Source organism: Lacerta agilis, chromosome 7, assembly GCF_009819535.1.
Source record: "Lacerta agilis isolate rLacAgi1 chromosome 7, rLacAgi1.pri, whole genome shotgun sequence".
Lineage (NCBI taxonomy): Eukaryota > Metazoa > Chordata > Lepidosauria > Squamata > Lacertidae > Lacerta > Lacerta agilis.
This window is the reverse complement of record NC_046318.1, coordinates 77,575,628-77,600,417: the sequence shown is the minus strand read 5'-3', so window position 1 is coordinate 77,600,417 and position 24,790 is coordinate 77,575,628.

Genomic DNA, 24,790 nt, shown 5'->3' with positions numbered 1-24,790 from the left:
ACATTACTACTGGGAAAACCATAGCTTTAACTATATGGACCTTTGTTGGCAAGGTGATGTCTCTGCTTTTTAAGATGCTGTCTAGGTTTGTCATTGCTTTCCTCCCAAGAAGCAGGCGTCTTTTAAATTTGTGACTGCTGTCACCATCTGCAGTGATCATGGAGCCCAAGAAAGTAAAATCTCTGCTTCAAATATACAGTGTGGACGGGGCCTAAGTACTATTCAAAGTACTTCGCATCCATTAATGCTGTAAACTTTAGAACAACCCCATCAGGCAAGCATAGGGTTGTGCACCCCTGAAACAGCACCACGCAGAATCAGACCCTTCTGCTTACCAGCTGGAGAGTAAGATGATCTAATGGTGCTAGCTCCTCCTCCTTTGTGAGCAGCTTCCCTGTGTAATGAAGGAGTGGCACCTTGCAGGATCAAACCCACCTGGCAGAAGGAGATTAAACAGTTCCTCCTTCCCTTGCCCTTCCCAACCATATGTAAAAAATGGGTGTTAAAAGCTTCTTAGTCCTGCTCCTGAATTTAGGGTTGCCATATTTTGAAGAGCCAAAAAGAGGACACATTTGCCGACTTCTGCTTTTAACTATGGATCGCTATGACGACTCTCATTTACATACCCATGAAAAAGAGGCTGTGTTCTGGGAAAAGACAGATGTCAACCCTCCCTGAATTACCAGATCCAGGGCAGGTGATACCTGGGGTTGCACAAGGCAGATTGGCCCAATCCAGAAGCCACAGGTGGGATGGATTGGAAGGGCTGTTCAGAGCCCTATTAATTGTCCCTATTTGTAGATTGGGCTGGATGAGCTGGGCTGGGTTGAGCTTAAGAGACTGGCCTACATAATGGGCTAAAGCTCTAGGAAGGGAGATTTCAGATGAACATCAGGAGAAACATTGTTATGGTAAGAGCAGTTTGATAATGGGACCAGTTGCCTAAATTAGGTGTGGGCTCTCTGTCACTGGAGGTCTTCGAGAAGAGCAGGGATGGACTCCAGTTCCCATCAGCAGCATCCTAGATGACCAATGGTCAAAGATGATGGGAGCCGTAGTCTAGCAACACTTGGAGGACCAGAAGTTTCCCAAACCCTGGAGTAGAGGCCGAACAGCCCAATATGTTCTGAAAGCTCTATCTCTGGATTTCCTGCATCATGCAGGACATTGCACTAGATCAGGCATCCCCAAACTTGGCTCTCCAGCTGTTTTGGGACTACAACTCCCATCATCCCTAGCTAACAGGACCAGTGGCCAGGGATGATGGGAATTGTAATCACAAAATAGCTGGAGGGCCGGGTTTGGGGGTGCCTGCACTAGATGCTCACCAAGGCCACCTCTCCAGCTCTTTGATTCTCTACTTCAGAGCAGACAACAAATGGTTAGGCTCATTTCAAAGCATAGTTCACAGTTTGTTGGCTGAAGTATCACTTGGCCCCACTGAGATTTTTCAGAACGATGTAGGGTGAGTGCATGGGGAGACAGCTGTCATAAGAAGAGCCCTGATGAGTCAGGCCAGTGGTCTATCTAGTCCAGCATCCTGTTCTCACAGTGGCCAACCACAGAGGCCTATGAGGAACCCACAAGCAGGAACCAAGCACAAAGGCACTCTCCTCTCCTGCAGTTTCCAGAACTTGGTATACAACTGTCCTCCTGTCTCCACAAGCCTTCACATATTAGTGGAAGGCCTGAACAAACCATTGCACATGTGTGAATTCTTTCCACTCCATTGGGAATCCTGCAAATAAAGAGCCTCTGATCACATGTACAGAGCTTGTGCACATGGCATTGCACACAGGGGAAGCTTGTTCAGAACTTCTTCTGAATTGCAGGGTCCATGGACAGTAGACACACACACACACACACACACACACACACACACTGCAAAATTCAGCTTACACGAGTGTGATGCTCTGGGCAGGACTAAAGTCACCGAAGGAAAATTGAAACGTGGATAATAGTGCCTGTAAATTCACTCAGCACAACTTCAAGGATTAAAACACAGAGAACGCCGAATTCTTCCTAATAAGGCCACTGTGGCAGAAAGAAGCTAAAAGCATGTTTGGCATTTTTAAAGAATCTTCTTTGATGTTGCAAGGAGTGGATTTATAATAGCAACGCTGAGCACCGATATAGCCCTTTCAGTGTTCAAACCCACATGTGTTATCTAAGCGATCTTTACACCAACCTTGTAAGGCAACTCACTAACTCAGTGTTCTGATTCCCATATTGGACTTGCTGGGAGCTGTGGCTGAAATTGAAGGACTTGACTGAGACCATTTGGAGACTAACCCCTCTCTAACATGGAAAGGAGCCAGTGGTGAGTGGTTCCCATTAGGACGGGTAGAGTAGAAGTCAGGGAGAGCCATCCCTGATTGGCTGTAAACAGGAAGGCAGCAGCTTGCAGAGGTTGGTGGGACAGTGCCCCATTCACTGTGATGGACTGCAAGAGGCCGTGGCTCCTATATATATGCCATATATTTAATGCACATGGCTTCCCCTAAAAGAATCCTGGGATCTGCAGTTTGTCAAGGGTGGTGGGAGTTGTAGTTTTGTGCAGGGCAAACTACAGTTCCCAAGATTCTTTGTGGGTGTGATCTCACAAACGGTGAACATTCAGGAAGAACCCCACAAAGTTACTGTTATGTACTGAGTTGAATAGGATCCAAAATGCAGCAGTCTGATTGGTCCTAGAACAATAGGATTGAGATTGCAGCAGTCTGATTGGTCCCAGAACAATAGGATTGAGATTGCAGCAGTCTGATTGGTCCCAGAACAATAGGATTGAGATTGCAGCAGTCTGACTGGTCCCAGAACAATAGGATTGAGATTGCAGCAGTCTGATTGGTCCCAGAACAATAGGATTGAGATTGCAGCAGTCTGACTGGTCCCAGAACAATAGGATTGAGATTGCAGCAGTCTGATTGGTCCGCAGGAGCCACCCAATCCACCTCCAGGTGGAAGTGAATCCGCACTCCGATTGGCATACAGGAGTATCCCAGAATTAGCCAATCACGTGGGGCCCATTGTGTAAATAGTGTATATAAAGCAAACGTTTTGGGGGAACTGCATTCCTCACTACTATGAGCTGAATAAAGAGCATGAAATTCACACTTGACTCTGAGTATATTTCAGTTACCTTCTTCCTTTTTTGGTGGGAAGGGTGTGTAGAAGAAGGGGAAGCTGGGGGGGGGGACGCCTTCTGAGAAATTTCGGTTCACCCCTATGTGAAACCATGGAATGAGCAAAGTTGGTCAGAGGAAACTTCTTTTCCTATGTCCCCTATGCAGCGATCGTGCAGAGCAATTCTAAAAGCATCTTCTGGCCTTGTGATGAATCTCTTTCACATCCAGGTATGCTGCCTGAGGCAATGTGTCATGTCGATGACAAGCATATTGTTGGTCCTCAGAGCGACTCACCACATCCCCGGCAGTCTCATCAGTCCCCAAATGCGCAACGGCTCTGCCAGTGAAGGTCAATTTCGCCCCGGTCTTGCCATTGGCAATGGAAGTCTCTGATTATCCGGTGGCATCCTGGACAAGGTAATTCATGTCGTGAAGGAGGAGATGCCTTAACTTATTGATGTGTCTTTGCATCAAAGCTCAGCCTCGCCTCGCAGAGGCTATTTATATTTGTTATACAGCAAATGGTGTCAGCTCCCAGCAGATGCTGGCTCACCGGGGAGTAAGTGCCCAAATTCGCAGCAGCATACTAAGCAAGTAAGTAATAATTTTAACACAGGATCAAAACAAATAATCCTCCCCTGGTCCTGCTACCAGCATCATCACCATCCCGTTTAACTGTTTAATGAATGCGGTTCAGGATAGAGCAGGAATCAAATCAGTGCCATACTTGTAATGGGATCTTCCTTGGGATTAAAAACCATTCAGCCTTCAAAAAGCTTTTTGATATTCTTTGCCTCCAGATGACCAACGCAGTTAGTGTGTCATAAACGTTTTTTTCTTAAAAGGGGGAGTCATGGGGCAAGTAACCCTCTGTGGATTCCCTCAACAGGACATAAGAACCTGATGGATCAAGCCAATGGCACATCTAACCCAGCATCTTGTTCTCACAGTGGCCAACCAGATGCCTTTGAGAAACCGGTAAGCAGGACCTGAGCACAAGAGCCTTCTTTGTATCTGCAGTTTCCAGCAACTGGTTTTCAGAAGCATTGCTGCCTCCAGCAGAGGAAAGGAATGAGGGCCAGTAGCCAACAACAGCCTTGTCCTCCATGAATTAGACTAATCCTCTTTTAAAACCATCCAAGTCGGTAACCATCGCTGCCTCCTGTGGGAGGGAGTTCCATAGTTTAACTATGCACTACATGAAGAAGCGGGACGCAGGTGGCACTACGGGATAAACCGCAGAGCCTAGGGCTTCTTGATCATAAGGTCGGCGGTTCGAAACCCCACGACGGGGTGAGCTCCCGTTGCTCGGTCCCAGCTCCTGCCCACCTAGCAGTTCGAAAGCACGTCAAAGTGCAAGTAGATAAATAGGTACTGCTCCGACATGAAGGTAAACGGCGTTTCCGTGCGCTGCTCTGGTTCGCCAGAAGCAGCTTTGTCATGCTGGCCACATGACCCGGAAGCTGTATGCCGGCTCCCTTGGCCAGTAACACAAGATGAGCGCCGCAACCCCAGAGTCGGACACAACTCGACCTAATTGTCAGGGGTCCCTTTACCTTTACCTTACATGAAGAAGCACTTTCTTTTATTGGTCCTGAATCTTCCAAAGTTCAGCGCCATTGGAAGTCCGAGAGCTCTAGTGTTCCGAGAGAAGGAGGAGGAGGAGGAGGAGGAGGAGGAGGAGGAGGAGGAGTTTGGACTTGATACCCCACCTTTCACTCCCCTTAAGGAGTCTCAAAGCGACTAACAATCTCCTTTCCCTTCTTCCCCCACAACAAACACTCTGTGAGGTGAGTGGGGCTGAGAGACTTCAGAGAAGTGTGACTAGCCCAAGGTCACCAAGCAGCTGCTTGTGAAGGAGCGGAGACGCGAACCCGGTTCACCAGATTACAAGTCCTCCACTCTTAACCACTACACCACACTGGCTCTTTACTTTACTTTCTCCACGCCATGTGTAATTTTGCAAACTCCTGTCATCTAGATCAGTGTTTCTCAACCGGGGGCCATATGGCCCCCTGTCCCCCACCCCCAGTATATTCCAAGGGGGCCACAAGTGAACATTGCGTAAATGTGGGGCTGCGGCATGAGACTAGGGGGCCACACAGAGGGAAGTGAGAAGTGAAGAAAACAGAGAAGTGGCCGGAAAAAGAAAACAGAAAACAGAGAAGCAAAGAAAATAGAAAACAGAGAACAGAGAATGCTGCTGACGTTGATGATTCTTTGCAAGAAGAACTCATAGAGCTACAGAGCGACATAGCAGACAAAGTAACTTGCAGTCAAGAAAAATACCATTTTTAAAAAATAAAGAGTACAATATCTAAAAAGCTTCCATAGCTTTGGGATAAAGCAAAAAAAATTTCATGGCATTTCCTACTTCATATTTGGTAGAATCAGGTTTCAGACGTGTGAATTGTTTACTCAGCCTAACACAGAATCGCCTTAACATAATGGACAGAGCTGATATTTGCTTATCCCTCACAGGAATAGAACCGGATATAGAGAGAGAGAGAGAGAGAGAGAGAGAGAGAGAGAGAGAGAGCGCAAGGGTCACATTGATAGAGAAATACTTAAAGTCTATTTTTTTATGTAATTGCATTTTGTATAAATTATAAAAATATATAAATAAAACATGTTCTACTTACAAACAAAATATTGAAATAGCTACCTTTCTACCTGTAGGACGGGGGGCCACGGTCGGGGGGGGGGGAGTTTGAGAAACTCTGGTCTAGATCAGGATTTCCCAAACTGGGTTCGCCAGCTATTTTGGTACAGTACTACAATTCCCACCATCCCTGACCACTGGTCCTACTAGCTAGGGATGATGGGAGTTGTAGTCCAAAAACAGCTGGGAACCCAAGTTTGGGAAACCCTGTTTTAGAAAAAGGTGTGCTGGGAAGAAGAAGAAGGTAGAAAACAAAGACTGAGATCCGTCTTAGGCAGGCTGGCTGAAGGCTGGCTGGGCGAGATGCGGATGTCTCCAATGCCACATTGCTGTGGGGAACAATTCCTGCTTGAGATGGCCATGCCGTAAGATCTGGACTCCCTCCGTGCAGACTGAAGGCGTAAACATGTGAATAAATCTTGTTTCTTGTTTCCAGCCGTGTGTGAGCGCCTGGAACCCCCCAGGAATCTTTCTACCACTCGGCAGGGAATGAGGGTGGCACCCAAAATCCTGTAACACTTTCCTTCCTATGGAGCAACATTATCTACCCTGCAGGAGCAAATGACTTAAAATAAAACATGTCTGGTTTCGGCATTAGCATTTACCAATGTGTTAATGCGCTCTCTCTCTCTCTCTCTCACACACACACACACACATACACACTTTCTGATTTGCAAGGTTTAGGGCGGAAGGGATTTTTATTGACACATCCCTGTGCAAATGGCCCAAAGTACCACCAAGTTATTGAAGGGGCTAAAAGGGAAATTAGCAAAAAAAAAAAAAAAAAAAAAGGGAGGGAGCCTTGAAACCAGCGGCGTTTGAGCCCGTGATCCTGATTGATGTTGACACCAATTAGCAGGAAACAAAATCCCCCAGATAAAGGAAAAGAAGGTGTTTTTTTTTATTAAGCCCTAAATGCCAAGATTCAGAACTCAATGCAAAATTCATTAACGCTTTTGGCAGAAGTTCCTAGCAGCCATTGCCATGGGGGGAGGGGATGGGGGGGGAGTGGTTCTAAGGGAAATGAGGAAATCAAAAGCATAAAATGTTTCTAGGCATTCACGGTACAGTCCCCATAATTTTAATCTGACACTTTTAGTAGAAACTCTGCTATGCTTTAATTCCCCAGGAACTGTGGGGTGCTTGAACTCGAGGATGACACCCAATTATTCAGGGTGGTGAAAATCAAAAGGGATTCCAGAGAATTCCAAAATAGTTAGGAAGATGATTTAATTTATGAATCACTTCCGGTGAGGCACCCTGAAACAATTAAATATATTGTTGCACGACACCCCAATCTCCAGGGGATTGATGACCTTACTCGGAGTTCGTGTTTCCTTTGGGGAATGAGGCATAGAGGAGACTGAGGTGTCTTTATGATATACGGTATTTTACACATATACAGTAGAACCTCTACTTCCGACCGCCTCTACTTGGGCCCGATCCAAGTTGCGACCGCAGCAAACCCAGAAGTAAATATCGGGTTTGCCGCAATTCGCGCACGCGCAGAAATGGCTTCTGCCGTTTTGTGATATACAAATGACATGAGAAGACTTGGTATCCCTCTTTGTATAACTTTATTCTTGTTTATAAAACCCAATATAATAATAATAATAATAATAATAATAATAATAATAATAATAATTGTAAAACCTGAGCCTATAATGGAGGGATTCACAGCATTAACACCCCAAAAAGGTCTTGTTTGTCTCATAGCTGCAGTCTTGGATTCAAACAGAAATCAAACATTGCTCTCTTTCCAGCTTGCTGCTTTCCCTGCAGATGTTGCTCCAAACTAACCTTTTCACTCACCTTTTTAAAAATTGCATATGAAAAACGCATGCAGTCCTGGGTCCTTTCCTGCCCCCTATTTTGGCAATGTGCAAGTAGTCACTCTGCACCCTCTTTAAAAGGTAAAGCAACCCCTGACCATTAGGTCCAGTCATGTCCAACTCTGGGGTTGTGGCACTCATCTCGCTTTACTGGCTGAGGGAGCTGGCATACAGCTTCCGGGTCATGCGGCCAGCATGACAAAGCCGCTTCTGGCAAACCAGAGCAGTGCACGGAAACACCGTTCACCTTCCCGCCGGAGCGGTACCTATTTATCTACTTGCACTTTGACGTGCTTTCGAACTGCTAGGTGGGCAGGAGCAGGGACCAAGCAACAGGAGCTCACCCCGCCGCGGGGATTCGAACCGCCGACCTTCTGATCAGCAAGCCCTAAGCTCTGTGGTTTAACCCACAGTGCCACCTGCGTCCCTTGCACACTCTTTAGGAGGTGCTTAAAACTTGCCACCGTTTCTGTCTTATGAATGGCACGTGAAAGGGAGTGAAAATCTGACACAAGCCATGTTGACTGGGGCAGGTGAGGGTTCACAGGAATCTTCTGACGGGGTGCTTTTGGCAACCCCTATGCCCCTGAGGCCTTTACCAGGGATCAAAAATTTTGTGTGGATGTCCCTGCACTGTGGAACGCCTTGCCAAAAATAGAAGTTAGAGATGAGTCATTCCTGTTTTGTTTTGTTGTTGTTGTTCAGTCGTTCAGTCGTGTCCGACTCTTCATGACCCCATGGACCAGAGCACGCCAGGCACGCCTATCCTCCGCTGCCTCTCGCAGTTTGGCCAAACTCATGTTAGTGGCTTCGAGAACACTGTCCAACCATCTCATCCTCTGTCGTCCCCTTCCTCTGTCGTCCCCTTCCTCTGTTTTGTTTTAGATGCCTTTTAAATAAATGCACTGTACTGTTCAGACGAGAGTTTGGGACCGGTTATTGTTTGGGCTGTTTTTATTGATATGTTAATTGATATTTTAACTGATCTTATTGTAGAATTTTGCCTCGTTATATTTTCTATGTATAAATATTAATTTTTTTCTTTCAGTTTTTTTAAATGATGCGGAGATTCCCAGCATTGCTCAAGGTGCGGAACATCTTAGATCAAAAAGAGTGGACATAAACGCTTTATCATCTGGTATTTTCAGTTGCACTGAAGAGGACAACAGCAACAGCTCTGTAGTTCTTTTCTACCTACATTCGGGGACCCAATTACACTGTGCAGTTTGTTTCAGCTGACAAAACAAGCCTCTATCGCATTCCACTCACCAGGCCTTCTCTGAAATAATCTTCCAGGTACCTGCTTTTCAGCAATTAGCATGTGTGTGTGTGTGTGTGTGTGTGTGTGTGTGTGTGTGTGTGTGTCATTCTTCCCGTGGAACATGTACAAGTCTGTGCCCTTGCTGGAACTTTGCTGCCAATGTGCATCGTTATGAAGGCATGAAGAAGATTTTGGAACCAGAATACTCTCTGTTTGATCAACCGGCAAAGGTTAAACCTCTTCTGTTCGAGGGCTCCTCATCAGGATTCCGGTCCGTTCTTCGCTGCGTGCTAACATTCCCTTCAACATCACCTTACATATTCAGGATAATGTAGAGGCAATGATCCCCCAGGTCTAAGTGTGATGTCCGTCAGCCTTGTATGGAAATGAAAAGGTCGTAACCTCCTGGAAAAGCTTGTCGATCAATAGAAGACTTTTTAAAAAACGCTCCATCAGCCACAGATTGGTGCCTGGCTTATAGCCTGCACACCTGTATGGCAATTCCTTTCTGCTTGACATGTCTGAGGGCAATTCAGCCCCAATGGATCTGCAAGGTGTCCTTTCCTTGACACTGAACTGTGCTAGCCCTCCATTGCAAGGTACTCTGTAAGGTACCAATGAGTTGGCTCTCAATTTACCTCCCAGGAGTATGCATCACTTTGCATGCTATACATATTTCTGAGACTATCATATTTGACTGCTACCTCTCTTCTCCGCCAGAAACTTAAAAACACATCTGAACAGGGGATAAAAACACATCTGAACATTGGATAGAGGTCTATCCAATGGTGGCTTTGCTTCAGGTCAGTCTTCAGCCTTGGGTCCCTAGATGTTTGTGGGCCACAACTCCTATCATTCCTGACAAGTGGTGAGGCTGTCTGGGGATGATGGGAGTCGGAGTCCAGCAACATCTTGGGGTGCGAGATTGAAGAACCCTGCTTTAGGTGTCGGGGCTGGGCCAGGAGCAGCCATTTGAAGACAGTCATGAACCAGGAACTGGGAACCAGGACCAAAGGGCAATCAGGATACAAGGGCAACCAGGAAACAGCAATAAAGAGCAAATCGGAAGCTGGAACCATAATGATGAACTGATCCAGAGAATGACCAAGGAGCCAGGACCAGAAATGTGAGACAAATCGAGGAGCAATGATGAGGGATGATGGGAGTGGGTGGACTTCTGTTAGTCCAAGGGTCTGCACTGGGTGATCTTCCAGGGGACACACCCAGGGCTTTTTTCCAGCCAGAACTCGCTGTAATTCAGTTCCAGCACCTCTCAGGTGGGAATCATTTCCATTCTAAGATAATGAGAGAGGTGTCTGCGATGAGTTCTGGCACCTCTTTTTCTAGAAAAATAGCACTGGTCACACCTAGTGGTGGGCAGGGCAAGAGGCATATCCTTCAACATTTCTCTGATGAAAATAGGGACATCCTATTCAATCATTGTCTCCCTGCTTATTTAACGTATATGCAGAATTCATCATGCGAAAGGCTGGACTGGATGAATCCCAAGACGGAATTAAGACTGCCAGAAGAAATATCAACAACCTCAGATATGCTGATGACACAATCTTGATGGCAGAAAGTGAGGAAGAATTAAAGAACCTTTTAATGAGGGTCAAAGAGGAGAGCGCAAAATATGATCTGAAGCTCAACATCGAAAAAACTAAGATCATGGCCACTGGTCCCATCACCTCCTGGCAAATAGAAGGGGAAGAAATGGAAGCAGTGAGAGATTTCACTTTCTTGGGTTCCATGATCACTGCAGATGGTGACAGCAGTCACGAAATTAGAAGACGCCTGCTTCTTGGGAGAAAAGCAATGACAAACCTAGACAGCATCTTAAAAAGCAAAGACATCACCTTGCCGACAAAGGTCCGTATAGTTAAAGCTATGGTTTTCCCAGTAGTAATGTACGGAAGTGAGAGCTGGACCATAAAGAAACCAGGATGGCTTCTGCAAATCTGGGACTGTCCCTAGAAAAAGGGTCTGAAAGTGAGCAGAGCAATGAATCTAAACTTTGCCTTTGTACAATAGGCTATATTTTCTACACATGTACACACACATATATACCCCTGCCTCCCATCCAGACAAGCGGGAGGCATTACCAGAGTTCAAGGATACATTTCAGCCGGGTTTGAAAAAAAAAAAAAAGGAGTGCAAAGCAAAGCCAGCAAAAGGTTTGGTCTGGGGAGAATTTCAAGGATCCAGATAGAGAGGCTTGGATGGGTCAGAGGTTCTCGATCCATGTTATAAACAGAAACTTTGCAGGAATACAGGGAGCCAGGTAAAGTTGTCTGCCTCTGGTCTATTGAAGTCAACAGGACAGAATTTGTTGTGTTTCGGTGCCTGGGGAGACTGAGAAGCTTGAATGCTAGGAAAACATTTAACCACAGAACGTTCAGCCAAATGATTGCCTTCCCTATTTTTGCACTTTTCAATTTTCTACAACAGGCAACAATAGCCCTCTGTTTCTAGTCAGAGCCTGACATTTCTCACTTTTTCTCCATCATATATATATATATATATATATATATATATATATATATATATATACACACCCTTTTGAGACCTTCTTTTAAAAATAAAGGAGAGCAAAATATATATATATAAATGTCGTATCGCTTTCCGGGTCACCTTTAAAACACCCGTTGGAGGCTGGCAAACAAACCATCGGCATTTGCCCTGGATATAATAACAGAATAGCAACCCTCTCCCCGCCACCAAAAAAGAAAAAAAAGGGGGGGAAGAGTGAGAATTTGAGAGTCAGCAAAGCTTTGTAAATAGCTCCACTTTTTCCCTTTCTCCCAAGTTAGTGTAAAGGTGACAGGATGAAAGGCATTTTTCAGAGTGATAAGCAACCCCTGACAGGTGATAGAAATCGCCTTCATCACACCAATCTCAAAGAGAAGGGAGAATCTCCAGCTCATTTTGCCTCTTTGAGGTTCTCCTTGGTTTTGGAAAGGAATTTAATGTCCAGAGCAGTGGTTCTCAAAGGAAGTGGCAGGAAAAGGTGGCAACTGTGGCGGGAAGCTTCAAGGACAATCCAAGAAACCTTTAGACATTTAAGTGTAGCATAGTAGAAGAAGAAGAAGAGTTTGGATTTGATATCCCACTTTATCACTACCCGAAGGAGTCTCAAAGTGGCTAACATTCTCCTTTCCCTTCCTCCCCCACAACAAACACTCTGTGAGGTGAGTGGGGCTGAGAGACTTCAAAGAAGTGTGACTAGACCAAGGTCACCCAGCAGCTGCATGTGGAGGAGCAGAGACATGAACCCGGTTCCCCAGATTACGAGTCTACCACTCTTAACCACTACACCACACTGGCTCTTGAATTATCATCATTATTATTATTAGGCAGAATATGGATAGATCTCTTTTCCAAATAAAGCACCGCTAGGAGTTGTTTCTTTTTGTTTTGCAATGCATTTCTTATCAATTAAAAAACATGGTGAGATACGAGCACGTGTTTATTTTGAAAGTGCGGCCCAGAGAAAAAAATGATTCGGGAACCACTGGCCTAGAGGGATGAAGATGAGGAAATAATAGGCTGGAAGAGAAAAAGGCATATTGGATCTGACTGAAGGTACGATTGGTCTAGCAGAGATGGGGAACTTGGATACCATCCAAAAATCCTAGTGAAGCAAATTGGGACCCTGAACATCATGGAGGCCCCACCTCCTCTCACTCAGGCCCTGCCCCCTCCTCCCTCCCTCGGGGCTCACCACTCCTCCTCTAATTTACTTAGTTTTTATCCTTTTTCTGGTTACAGGGGCCGGCTCTACCATTGGGCAAAATGAGAAGTCTGGATCAGGTGGCAAATTCTGGTAGCATCCTCCCAAGTTTGTACCCTTCCTTGTATCGGGAGACAATGATGTGTGCTCCACCAGTGGCGAAGCTTCATGCTCTGCTACCAGGGGTAGAGAGCAGGCAGGGGCATGGCTGGTGCCCCACAGGGTGTGTGGCGCGCCCACTGGGGGGCATGGGGCGCATTCCGGGGACGTGGCACACAATCCGCAGGAGCGTGACACGCATTATGGGGGCGTGGTGCCTGGCACGTGGGGATGAGTGCACGGTGCGTGTCAGGGGTGCCACCACGATGGCACCCTACCAGAATAGTGGTGCCGGGGGTGGCCCGCTCCCTCTGCACTTCTGTTCCTCCACCAGTGTGCTCCACAAGGCATGTGCTGTAACCCCATAATTCCCTTGCTGCTGCCTTTCATGGAGTAATACTCAACTGCCCTCCTGGCCAACCTCTGTGCGTGGAATTGGAGTGGGAGGATGTCACCATGTTCTTCAGCACAGGCAGCAAAGTGTCTTGCTCCAGCTATGCTGGCTGCCACCACTAATTCATTGGAGCAAGCTCTGCAGAGCTTAATTACAGAACATATTTTCAGGCTAGAAGGCAGCAGCCCCTTCCCCTGCCATCTGTCCCCAGGCATTCCCTATTTCATTCCCTATAACTCCGAACAAGTCTACCCTTGGCTTGCAACCCGACTGATGCAACTGGAAGAACCACTTTGAGTGTGCAAGTGCCTTCAGGCCATAAACAACTGCTGCGGACGTTTGCATTCGTGTTTCATGCATTATTGTTACAGAGATGTCACCCTGTCTTTCCCAAGAAGACCAAAACATCCCCATCTCCATGCCGCACGGAAGGAAGGGCCCGTGGCTGACAGCGGGCTGGTTCTTCTCAAAAGCTGCTGTTTCACCGGCTTGATGCGAGAACTTTCCTTTTATCATATTCTTCCCAGAGTTCCTCTGCACGTGACTCAAAACTGACAGCAGGGCCGTGATGGCTGCAATTGAAGTCACTTCACGCGGTGATGGGTTGCTTCTTGATCCACCCGTGGTACGTGAGGAAGGCGGCGGGCTTTGTTGGAAGACTTATTTGGAAGGCTCCGTAGTTGCTGGCATTCCTGCTTCCCCACCCACCCACCCACCTTCCCCTCCTTCTCAGGACACAAGTAGATTTCAACTTTGATATATAAATCTCTGACATGGCTTTTGATCTTGCTGAGGTGAGGACTGACACTTCCCCTCACAGGGAATACATTACTTGAGTGCCTTCCTTCCAGATTCTTCCTTTTTTAAAAAATCTCTCTCTCTCTCTCTCTCTCTCTCTCTCACACACACACACACACACACACACACAAAACACAACACACACACAAATTTTCAGTAGGATTCATCTGACAGTACATGTTTTCTTAGTCATCTCTTTCCTTTCTCCAGCAAGAAAAAGACATTAGCGGGGAGGGGACATACCTCTGAGAATGGCAATTCCTTCTCTTTGGAAAAGCTCCCGGAATAGGCCTAGACTGGATGAATAGCATATTTTCTGGCCAGACCTCACCTGGTCAGACCTCACCTGGAATACTGTGTCCAGTTCTGGGCACCACAGTTCAAGAAGGATACTGACAAGCTGGAACGTGTCCAGAGGAGGGCAACCAAAATGGTCCAAGGCCTGGAAACGATGCCTTATGAGGAACGGCTTAGGGAGCTGGGTACCGTATGTTTAGCCTGGAGAAGAGAAGGTTAAGGGGTGATATGATAGCCATGTTCAAATATATCAAAGGATGTCATATAGAGGAGGGTGAAAGGTTGTTTTCTGCTGCTCCAGAGAAGCGGACACGGGGCAATGGATTCAAACTACAAGAAAGAAGATTCCACCTAAACATTAGGAAGATCTTCCTGACAGTAAGAGCTGTTCGACAGTGGAACTTGTTGCCAAGGAGTGTGGTGGAGTCTCCTTCTTTGGAGGTCTTTAAGCGGAGGCTTGACAGCCATCTGTCAGGAATGCTTTGATGGTGTTTCCTGCTTGGCAGGGGGTTGGACTGGATGGCCCTTGTGGTCTCTTCCAACTCTATGATTCTATGATTCCTTTTTTGCCAGTTGCAAGGAGCCCTTAAAAACCTGGATAATTCTAAGTAGGGGAAATCTGCCCTGCCCACAAGCTTTTCCCAAAGCTTGACAGATTTCTCTCTTTGTTTTCTTCATCTGTGCGCAGAGTGCCATCTTACAGTTTGGGGGTCTGGAGCTCAGAATTATAGAATTGTAGAGTGGGAAGGGACCCCGCTGGTCCCCTGGTCCAACCCCCTGCAATGCAGGAATCTCAAATGAAACATGCAGGACAGATGGCCACCCAACCTCTGCTTTAAAAGCTCCAAGGAATGCGAGTCCACAACCTCCTAAGGGAGCCCGTTCCACTGTTGGACAGCTCTTACTGCCAGAAAGGTCTTCCTGATGTTTGGTCAGAATCTCCTTTCTTGTAGGAGGAGAGGAGTGTCAAAAGGCATCAATTGCAAGGGGGCAAAGGGGCAGCTGCCCCCACAGATTCAAAACTTTCATTTTTAAATGAAGGGTAATCATACATACACACCATACATGTATATGTGTATGCAAAGAGTAAGCTTACCGTAACTTCCATCATTGTTCAGTCGTTCAGTCGTGTCCGACTCTTCGTGACCCCATGGACCAGAGTACGCCAGGCACGCCTATCCTTCACTGCCTCTCGCAGTTTGGCCAAACTCATGTTAGTAGCTTCAAGAACACTGTCCAACCATCTCATCCTCTGTCGTCCCCTTCTCCTTGTGCCCTCCATCTTTCCCAACATCAGGGTCTTTTCTAGGGATTCTTCTCTTCTCATGAGGTGGCCAAAGTACTGGAGCCTCAACTTCAGGATCTGTCCTTCTAGTGAGTACTCAGGGCTGATTTCTTTGAGAATGGATAGGTTTGATCTTCTTGCAGTCCACGGGACTCTCAAGAGTCTCCTCCAGCACCATAATTCAAAAGCATCAATTCTACGGCGATCAGCCTTCTTTATGGTCCAGCTCTCACTTCCGTACATTACTACTGGGAAAACCATAGCTTTAACTATACGGACTTTTGTCGGCAAGGTGATGTCTTTGCTTTTTAAGATGCTGTCTAGGTTTGTCATTGCTTTTCTCCCAAGAAGCAGGCGTCTTCTGATTTCGTGACTGCTGTCACCATCTGCAGTGATCATGGAACCCAAGAAAGTGAAATCTCTCACTGCCTCCATTTCTTCCCCTTCTATTTGCCAGGAGGTGATGGGACCAGTGGCCATGATCTTAGTTTTTTTGATGTTGAGCTTCAGACCATATTTTGCGCTCTCTTCTGAAACAAAATAGAAAATTCTTTCCAGTAGCACCTTAGAGACCAACTGAGTTTGTTCTTGGTATGAGCTTTCGTGTGCATGCACACTTCTTCAGATTCCATCATAGAGCTTCAGTATGCTGATGACAACGTAGCGTGCGCATGCTCAGAGGATGACCTCCAAACCATCCTAAATATCTTTGCAGAAGCTTGCAAAAAGCTTGGCCTATCACTCAACATCCATAAAACCAAAGTGATGCACCAACAAGTACAAAATAACCCCTCTGCAGTGCGGCAAATCCAACTCAATGATGTAATGTTGGAAAATGTTGATCACTTCTCCTACATAGTCAGTTATCTTTCCACAAAGGCCAACATTGATGCTGAAATCCAGCATCGCCTGAGCTCTGCGAGTGCGGCTTTCTCCCAATTGTGTTTTAGAAGACTAAGTCAAAAAGAGTTTGTGGCAAGCGTCTTGTGCTGTGATGGGTGTTAAAAGGGGTGGATGGAAGAAAATCAACGCCCCTTGTGCAACAGATTCCTCTGACATCCTTAGCACACTCTTTTGTTAGAAGCTTTTAAGCAGAGGCTGGATGGGCAGCTGATTCCCTGCACTGATGGACAGTTGATCTAGATGACCCTTGAGATCTCTTCCAACGCTACAATTTCCAAGCAAAAAACCTCCAATAAATAAAGTGAAGGAAAATAAAAGTCTGCCTGTTTAATGCTTCCCCTTTAGACGAGGCTCAGATGCCTGGATAAGGACAAGGCTGCCGGCAATTTTTCACTTTAAAGTGTCGTTATCATTAAGAGAAGTGCCGAAGTGACTTCTTCTCATGCTGCCTTCCTTCCACCTCCGCAATTTCCATTCCAAAACTGCTCTCAAATCCTCCAGCCGATCCAGGAGTTTTCACCTGAATTGCCAGGGCTGTAAGCTCCATCTGTTGTTTCCTGGAAATCAAGTGACGCTCTTCCTGCTTATTAAAACATCGCTGGCTTTGAGAATCATGCAGGAGGCATGACGCAGAAATGCAACGTTGCTAGCAGTTCTCCACCTCTGCTGGAAAGGGGGAAATGGCACAGATAAACTAGGCAGCAACTCAGGAAAAGAGGTGTCTTGAATCACAGCTTTCTAACAGAGGGACACCTCAATACCTTGCAGTATTTCACTCATGAAAACAAAGGCAACATAATGCTTTCACCAGCATTGTCTGGCTCACCAGCTATGGCTGTTCCTAGGCTGGGAGGGTCTGATCACTATAGTTCATGCTTTGGTGGCCTCAAGTCTGGACTACTGCAATATACTCCATGTAGGGCTGCACTTGGGCCTTGTTTGGTGTGAGAAGTGGCTTGCATAGGGTGGGGAGAAGGAAAACCTTCAACCCGAGGGCCACATTTTCTTCTGTGCAAACTTTCAGGGGCCAAATGCCGTTGGTGGGCAGGGCTAGAAGAAAACGTGGGCTGAAAAACAGTTGGACATTTCACCTTTCTACAGGAGGCTAGTTTTTACTCACACGTTCCCCTTTCTATTCTCCATCACAACCCCTAGCCTTCTCTCTTAGTCATGGGGGTCATAGAATCATAGAGTTGGAAGAGACCACAAGGGCCATCCAGTCCAACCCCCTGCCAAGCAGGAAACATCATCAAAGCATTCCTGACAGATGGCTGTCAAACCTCTGCTTAAAGACCTCCAAAGAAGGAGACTCCACCACACTCCTTGGTAGCAAATTCCATTGTGGAGCAGGTGGTTGCTAGCAGTGGATGCACACTGGTGTCAGCAGCAGGAAGGTCTGTAAAAGTCTTTCTGATCCACTCAGGGCTACCAGCTGGGCAGAATGGCAACAGAAACAGCTATGGTTTGTGGGCTTTCCATCCCAGTCTGCTGAAGGGCTTGGCTGATCAGTAGTAGCTCAGTGCTACAAATCCGTGCTGCACCCCAGTCTCGACAGTCCCTGTGTTTGGGGGCCAGGTACACCTTCTTGCTTCCTACACAAGGAAAGGGGGGGGAAGGGTGGAGGACCTTTAAATCCAGCCGCAGCATCTTCACAAAGAGTGGGCTTTGCGAGTTCACATTTCATTTGCCCGTCTTTCCCTTGAAAGAAATGGAGCACAATAAAACCAGACACAAGCATTTTAAGACTCATCGATTTCGGTGGGAAAATTAAACATGTGCTTAAATCTGTCCCATTGAAATCAATGAGGGTTAGGGGTTCTTTTTGTTGTTGTTGTTGTTCTAAAAAAAACTTTTAACAGGAAACCACCTATGCATTGCTGCTTTTTTCAAAAACTAAAACCTCACGCAGAGCAGATAATAATTCTGTGTAGTTCTGAAACAGGCAGCGTGATCTCTTATCACTTTCCATTTAATTAACATCCTGGATGCAATAAAGGCACTTAGTAATAACAGTTTAATGGTGCTGATGTGATTAATGCCAATAATTAACTTATACAATTTATTAAAGTAATATTCTAATCTAATGAACGTTAATTAATTGTTTTAGTGTGAAGATCTTATTCTGATGGGACACCAGACTTCTTTGACTTCAGCAAGTTCTAGAAAGATATAGATATAGATATATATATATAGAGAGAGAGAGAGAGAGAGAGAGAGAGAGAGAGTCCTCACCATCTTTTTATACCATAAAGCAAGCAAGCAAGCAAGCAAGCAAACAAACAAACAAACAAACAAATAACAAAGTAGGTGTATTGTGGGTAGGCTTGCTGGACACCTGAACAGACTTACCCAGAAGGAAGCAGCTGCAAGAGTGCATCCCAGCTCATACAGATGTCATCTTGGAAATCTCAGGTTGGGAGACAGCTGTTGTAGCGGTCAGGTCCTGCTTGTAGGATTCCTGTCTATTCATAACTTTGAGCAATGGCCAATTCAAGGAACGGCTTAAAAACAACAACAACAACAACAACAACAACTGGTTGGAGCACTATCAGGCTCCTGAATGCTCTTAGATAACCAAGAACCTAACAGCGGTTCTATTTTCTGGGGTGGGGGAGACATCTCCTCTTCTGCCACTGCTAGTCATTGGTAACTCACTTTATTCCTTTCAGCTCTCCCGGACAGAGAACAAGGCAGTCACAACCAGCTCACTCCTTCCGCTGTGTGATGAGCCCCTTCTGCTTATTCAGAGCCCTGATAATTGCAAGTTACTCTATTTCTCAGCTTTGTGCCTAAAGGTAGGATTCGAGGCTATAAAAAGTTCCCGGCTGAGCAAAAATAGCACGTACAGTTTCATACCTTTCCCCCCTCCTGGGAGAAAGAGGACTTGCTACTAACTCTCAGTATAGCGGAAGCCCTGTGCTATCATCCAGAAGGACTGAGTGCTACTGGGGTGCTGCTCCTCTTGCTTCCTCGGAAGAGCGTCACGATGAGGGGAAACAAATTTGGCCTCATCCATTTCCCAAAGATAGAGCAAGCTGCAAGGAACCATCTTCCTGCCTGTTGCAAAGTCCTTAAGAGTTTGCTTTTCTCTTCTTCCCTCCCAATCATCTTTTCCTTTTGTGTCGTGCCATTTGGCGTCCTAACATACCTTAGTATTGATCTTGCAAGCCATTCCAGAAGCCTTTTTTGGGGGGGGGAGGTAACGGGTGGGTTAGGCTACTTCAAATAAATAAATACTCTGAGATCAAGAGGAGATGAAGGACCGATCTTAAAGGTGGGTGGTGGTGGTGGTTAGGTCTGGCCCAGTAAGAACCTTCAAGCAAGAGCTAAGGAGGGGTGGACTAGAAGCAGGAGCAAGCTTTTTGCTGGAGAGTGGTTGCTTATTAGGAGCTGTCCATTGTGCTGCAATGGCAGTACCGCCTTGCTCAGTTCTGTCACCTTTTTAAAAGAGATTGATAACCTTGGCATCCCTAAAACCGCGTTTATGGAAGACAATCTTACTCGGCTACAAGTGATCGTCAAAGAAGAAGAACCGCTGTGCTACAGTCACAGGCAGAATGCCTTGCAATACCAGCTGGGGAGAGTGCTGCTGTGTCCAGGTTTTGCCTGTGGTTCTTCTCAGTAGGCTTGACCACTGTGAGAACAGCATTCTGGACTAGATGGGCCTTTGGCCTGATCCAGCACGATTCTCTTTACGTTCTCACGTGCAGTGATTTTTAAGATACTGAAAAAAGTGTCTTCGCCTTAAGGAAAGGGTGTTGTTGTTGTTGTTGTTGTTGTTGTTGTTGTTGTTGTTGTTGTTGTTTAAAAGATCCATCCTTCCGAAATGCTTACTTCTGAGGGTTCAATCAAGGATATGCAAAACACTGTCATTAAAAAAAATGACTAGAGATAATTATGGGTGGTGTTTCCCCCCCCCCCCAACTGCTTATTGAAAACAGCTGCTTAGAGTTGCATTCCTAAGCATTGTGATGTTGTGCTAAAGGCTAAAAGCCCCAAGGCAAAATCGAGGTGTAAACAAAACCCCAATCCAGCACTTTCTCATTACGGAGTCTCAAGGAAAAGCCAGACCACATCTGATTACTTTTTGGGAACATGGTTAATTCTGGCCAGCTCATTGGTTTTACACGCTGAGTGGCCGTTGTCATGATTAAAGAGGCCTGTGTACGAATGGCAGGGGACCCAGGTGGCGCTGTGGCTTAAACCACTGTGCCTAGGACTTGCTGATCAGAAGGTTGGCAGTTCGAATCCCTGCAACGGAGTGAGCTCCTGTTGCTCAGTCCCAGCTCCTGCCCACCTAGCAGTTCGAAAGCACATCAAAGTGCAAGTAGATAAATAGGGACCGCTCTGGCGGGAAGGTAAACGGCGTTTCCATGCGCTGCTCTGGTTCGCCAGAAATGGCTTTGTCATGCTGGCCACATGACCCGGAAGCTGTATGCCGGCTCCCTTGGCCAGTAACGCTAGATGAGCGCCGCAACCCCAGAGTTGGACACAACTGGACCTAATGGTCAGGAGTCCCTTTACCTTTTTGTACGAATGGCACAAAATGCTTTGCTTTACAAAAAGGGAGAGTATTAAACCTTTTGTCTATTATCTTTGAGAATACTTGGAGAACAGGTGAGGTCCCTGCAAACTAGAGGTGGGCAAATGTTGTCCCCAGTGTCATGGACTGGCTGGATGCAGAGTAGTGCTGGGAGTCACAAGCTGAGGAACTCGCTAGGGAACCCCAGGGGAAGAAGGCTCAGAGCCAGGGAGTTGGTGCCGGGACGACGACGAGTGGTCAGAGGGAGAGGAGAGAGCAGACTGGGGGGAGGAGGCATCGGAAGCAGAAGAGGTAACAGGGTTTGGTGGGCAGGGAGAGGCTGCGTCAGAGAACAGTTGAGACTCTGAGGCAGAAGCAGGCGCTGGAGAGGAGTGGGGCCAGGAAACAGTCAGTTCCCAAAAGAATAAGAAAGTCTTCACCTACTGGCAGAAGGACATCAAGGTGAGGGAGCCAGTCTAGCATCTTGAGGATAGGAGTTTCAAAGTCTAGGAGCAGCCACTGAGAAGGCCCTCTCCTGCATCCCTACTAAACATGCCTGTGAGGGTGGCAACACTGAGAGAAGAGCCTCCTCTGAAGATCTCACAGCCCAGGCAGGTTCATATGAGGGAATACAGCATTTTAGATACGTTAAGGGTGCTAGAGTTGCTAGGATACCCGTATTCCCCTCTCAGAGCTAGAGTGATTTAACAATCAATCCCTCTTGATAGAGAGAGCCAGTGTGGTGTAGTGGTTAAGAGTGGTAGACTCGTAATCTGGGGAACCGGGTTCGCGTCTCCGCTCCTCCACATGCAGCTGCTGCTGGGTGACCTTGGGCTAGTCACACTTCTTTGAAGTCTCTCAGCCCCACTCACCTCACAGAGTGTTTGTTGTGGGGGAGGAAGGGAAAGGAGAATGTTAGCCGCTTTGAGACTCCTTCGGGTAGTGAAAAGCGGGATATCAAATCCAAACTCTTCTTCTTCTTCTTCCTCTTCCCAGGGAACTCTGGGAAGTGTGGCTCTGAGAAGGGAATAGAGATCTAAGAATTCTCAGCACCCTTAACTAACTACAGTTCCCAGGGTTCTTTTGGGGGCAAGAAGCCATGACTCTTAAAACGGCATAACAGAGTTATGAAAGCATATGGTTGTGGCTAGAATGGGTAATGAGCAGCACTTCGCCATCCCCCAAAACTTAAATTACATGCACCTTTAACACACCTAAGTCTGTGATTTCTAAATGTGAGGTGCTCTCCAGAAGGCATTCAGGTGGGTGCTCCAATGGTGTGCTTCAAAGTGCTAAGCACTTCTAATAACATAGTTCTATGCCACTAAATGGGGACCTGTCCTCTAGAGAAAGCCACACATTCCAAAGGAATATGGGCAAAGCCATTCTTAATATGTTGCCATGCATTACGTGCCGGGAGTAGGATGTCTGAATTAGCCAGGCATAATCCTGTTCCCCACAAAGAGCACACAGAAGGGAGAGCATTGCCAAATCCACAAATATCCTGCTCCAAAAAAGGAGAGAGAAAGTTAGCAATCGACGTAACTGGCGGTGGAGAATCTCTTAAATTAATTGTCGAGCAAGCTGTGCTTTAAGATTAATATAGCTCCTCAGGGTTTGAAAGCAAATTTATTCCCAGCCGGTGCCAAATTTGATGTCCCCAGAACTTAAATTTAACTGCATTTGTCTGGACAGCAGCAGGACAAAACTCCTCCCGTGGAAAAGAGATTTCCATATTGCATGTTGGGGCATGCAATTCTGGACTGAAGTGTGTCACTGGAAAGTTACACAAGTTACATTTCGGTGCATAAGCAACACGCTCCCCAAATCCAAACTCAATCCGGATTCCAAAAATTGAATTTTCCAGATGACTTTGCCAGACTAGATTAGGGGTTGAAGGAACCTTTTCCAGCAAGAGGCCTACATTCCCTTATAGGGAACCGCTCATAAGCCACATCCTAGAGGCAGCAGTGGGCATGGACAGAAAAATGGATGTGGCTTTTACTTCTGCAAATGCAGGAATCACAACTAAAGCATCCACGACAGAGCCTCCATTGAAGGAGTCTGCCACCTTCCGAGGCAGTCCATTCCATTGTCAAGCAGCTCTTATAGCCAGAAAGATCTTCCTAATGTTTAGCTGGAATCTCCTTTCTTGACACTTGAATCCGTTGGTTTGGGTCCTACCCTCCGCAGCCTCCCCAGATGCCCTTGCTTCCCGACCTGAGAAGGCCACATGGTGGGAGTTAAGAACATCCTGCTGAATCAGACCAATGGCCCATCTAGTCCAGCATCCTATTCTCACAGCAGCCATACAGATGCCTGTGGAAAACCCTCAAGCAAGACCTGAGCATAAAATGACTTTCCCAGTCTGTGTCTTCCAGTAACTGGTATCCTGAAGCATTGCTGACTCCAGCCTCCTGATGTCTTCCCCTTGAGTTGTAATTGAGATGCAGGCACCTGGGAAGGCTGCAGAGTGCATATCACTGGAGATGTATGTAAAGGTAAAGGTAAAGGACCCATGGATGGATAAGTCCCATCAAAGAACAACTATGGGGTTGTGGCGCTCATCTCGCTTTCAGGCCGAGGGAGCCGCCATTTGTCCACAGGCAGCTTTCCGCGTCACGTGGCGAGCATGGCTAAACCGCTTCTGGCGCAACGAGACACCGTGACGGAAACGAGAGCGCACAGAAACGCTGTTTACCTTCCCGCTGGAGCGGTACCTATTTATCCACTTGCACTGGCATGCTTTCGAACTGCTAGGTTGGCAGGAGCTGGGACAGAGCAATGGGAGCTCACCCCGCCGCGGGGATTTGAACCACCGGCCTTCCGATCGGCAAGTCCAAGAGGCTCAGTGGTTTAGACCACAGTGCCACCCATGTCCCAAAGTATGTATGTACCATAGATGTATGTAGAAGGAAGAATGTTCACAAATGCCTCCCAGCCACTTCAAAATAAGGTAAGACAAAAAAAAAAACAACCCTACACTGCTCCCGTAAGAATTTTGTCAAAATTCTCTCTCCCCTTTGAATGCAGCTCCAACCTCCCCACCTCATTAATTGATGGAGAAGATTAGTAGGAAATGCAGGAATTTGAGGGGGGACCTCGGAATGAGGTGGGTCCACGGGGCATGGAGTTGCTCTAGCAGAGGATCAGCTCTGAAGAAGAGGAGGAAGAAGAAGTCCACCCATGCCGTCATTTGGAGCCTTCTCTGTCCTTTATACGTGCGTTACAATGCATAAGCTTGTTAAGAAACATCCAAGTAATTAATTAAAAAGCCTCTAATATTTCAAGCACTATCTATTTTAAAAGCTGGCGGGCAGCCAGCCTGCGAGGAAATAAAAGACCAACTTCTGAATCAAATAATATCAGTCATTTAACAGGGGGTTGGTGGGGGGAAATAGAAGAAATTAAAAACCATGAATGAAACGGATGGCATTTTTATAGATGCTGATTATTCCACATCAATATCATATTTTCTAAAGCTGTGTTCACACAAATAAAGACCTATCATTTCAGGTGCTCCTGTAAGGATTACTCAGAAGGCTCTGGCTTATTTCTGCTCACAGCTACGCGTCAAGCCATCAGCTAAATTTAAACTCCTTTACAGAGCAAGCCTACAGTTGAGTTATTCCAGCTGAGAAGCTCTAGTAGAGTTGGGGGGGGTGTAATTATGCCTGTGAGCCCCAAGCCTCACACTCACCTACCCTACAAGAGCAGGTAAAGACACACCTAGGCCAAAGAGGGTTTGCAGCTACTGCTGATCAGTAGTCCTTGCAAAACACTCTGCAATGCCCTGTGTGCAGACATTTTTCACCATCAACAGTCAGATGAACTTCAGGGCTTAGGTGTACAGCGCTATGCAAAAAAGGGTCACAGAAT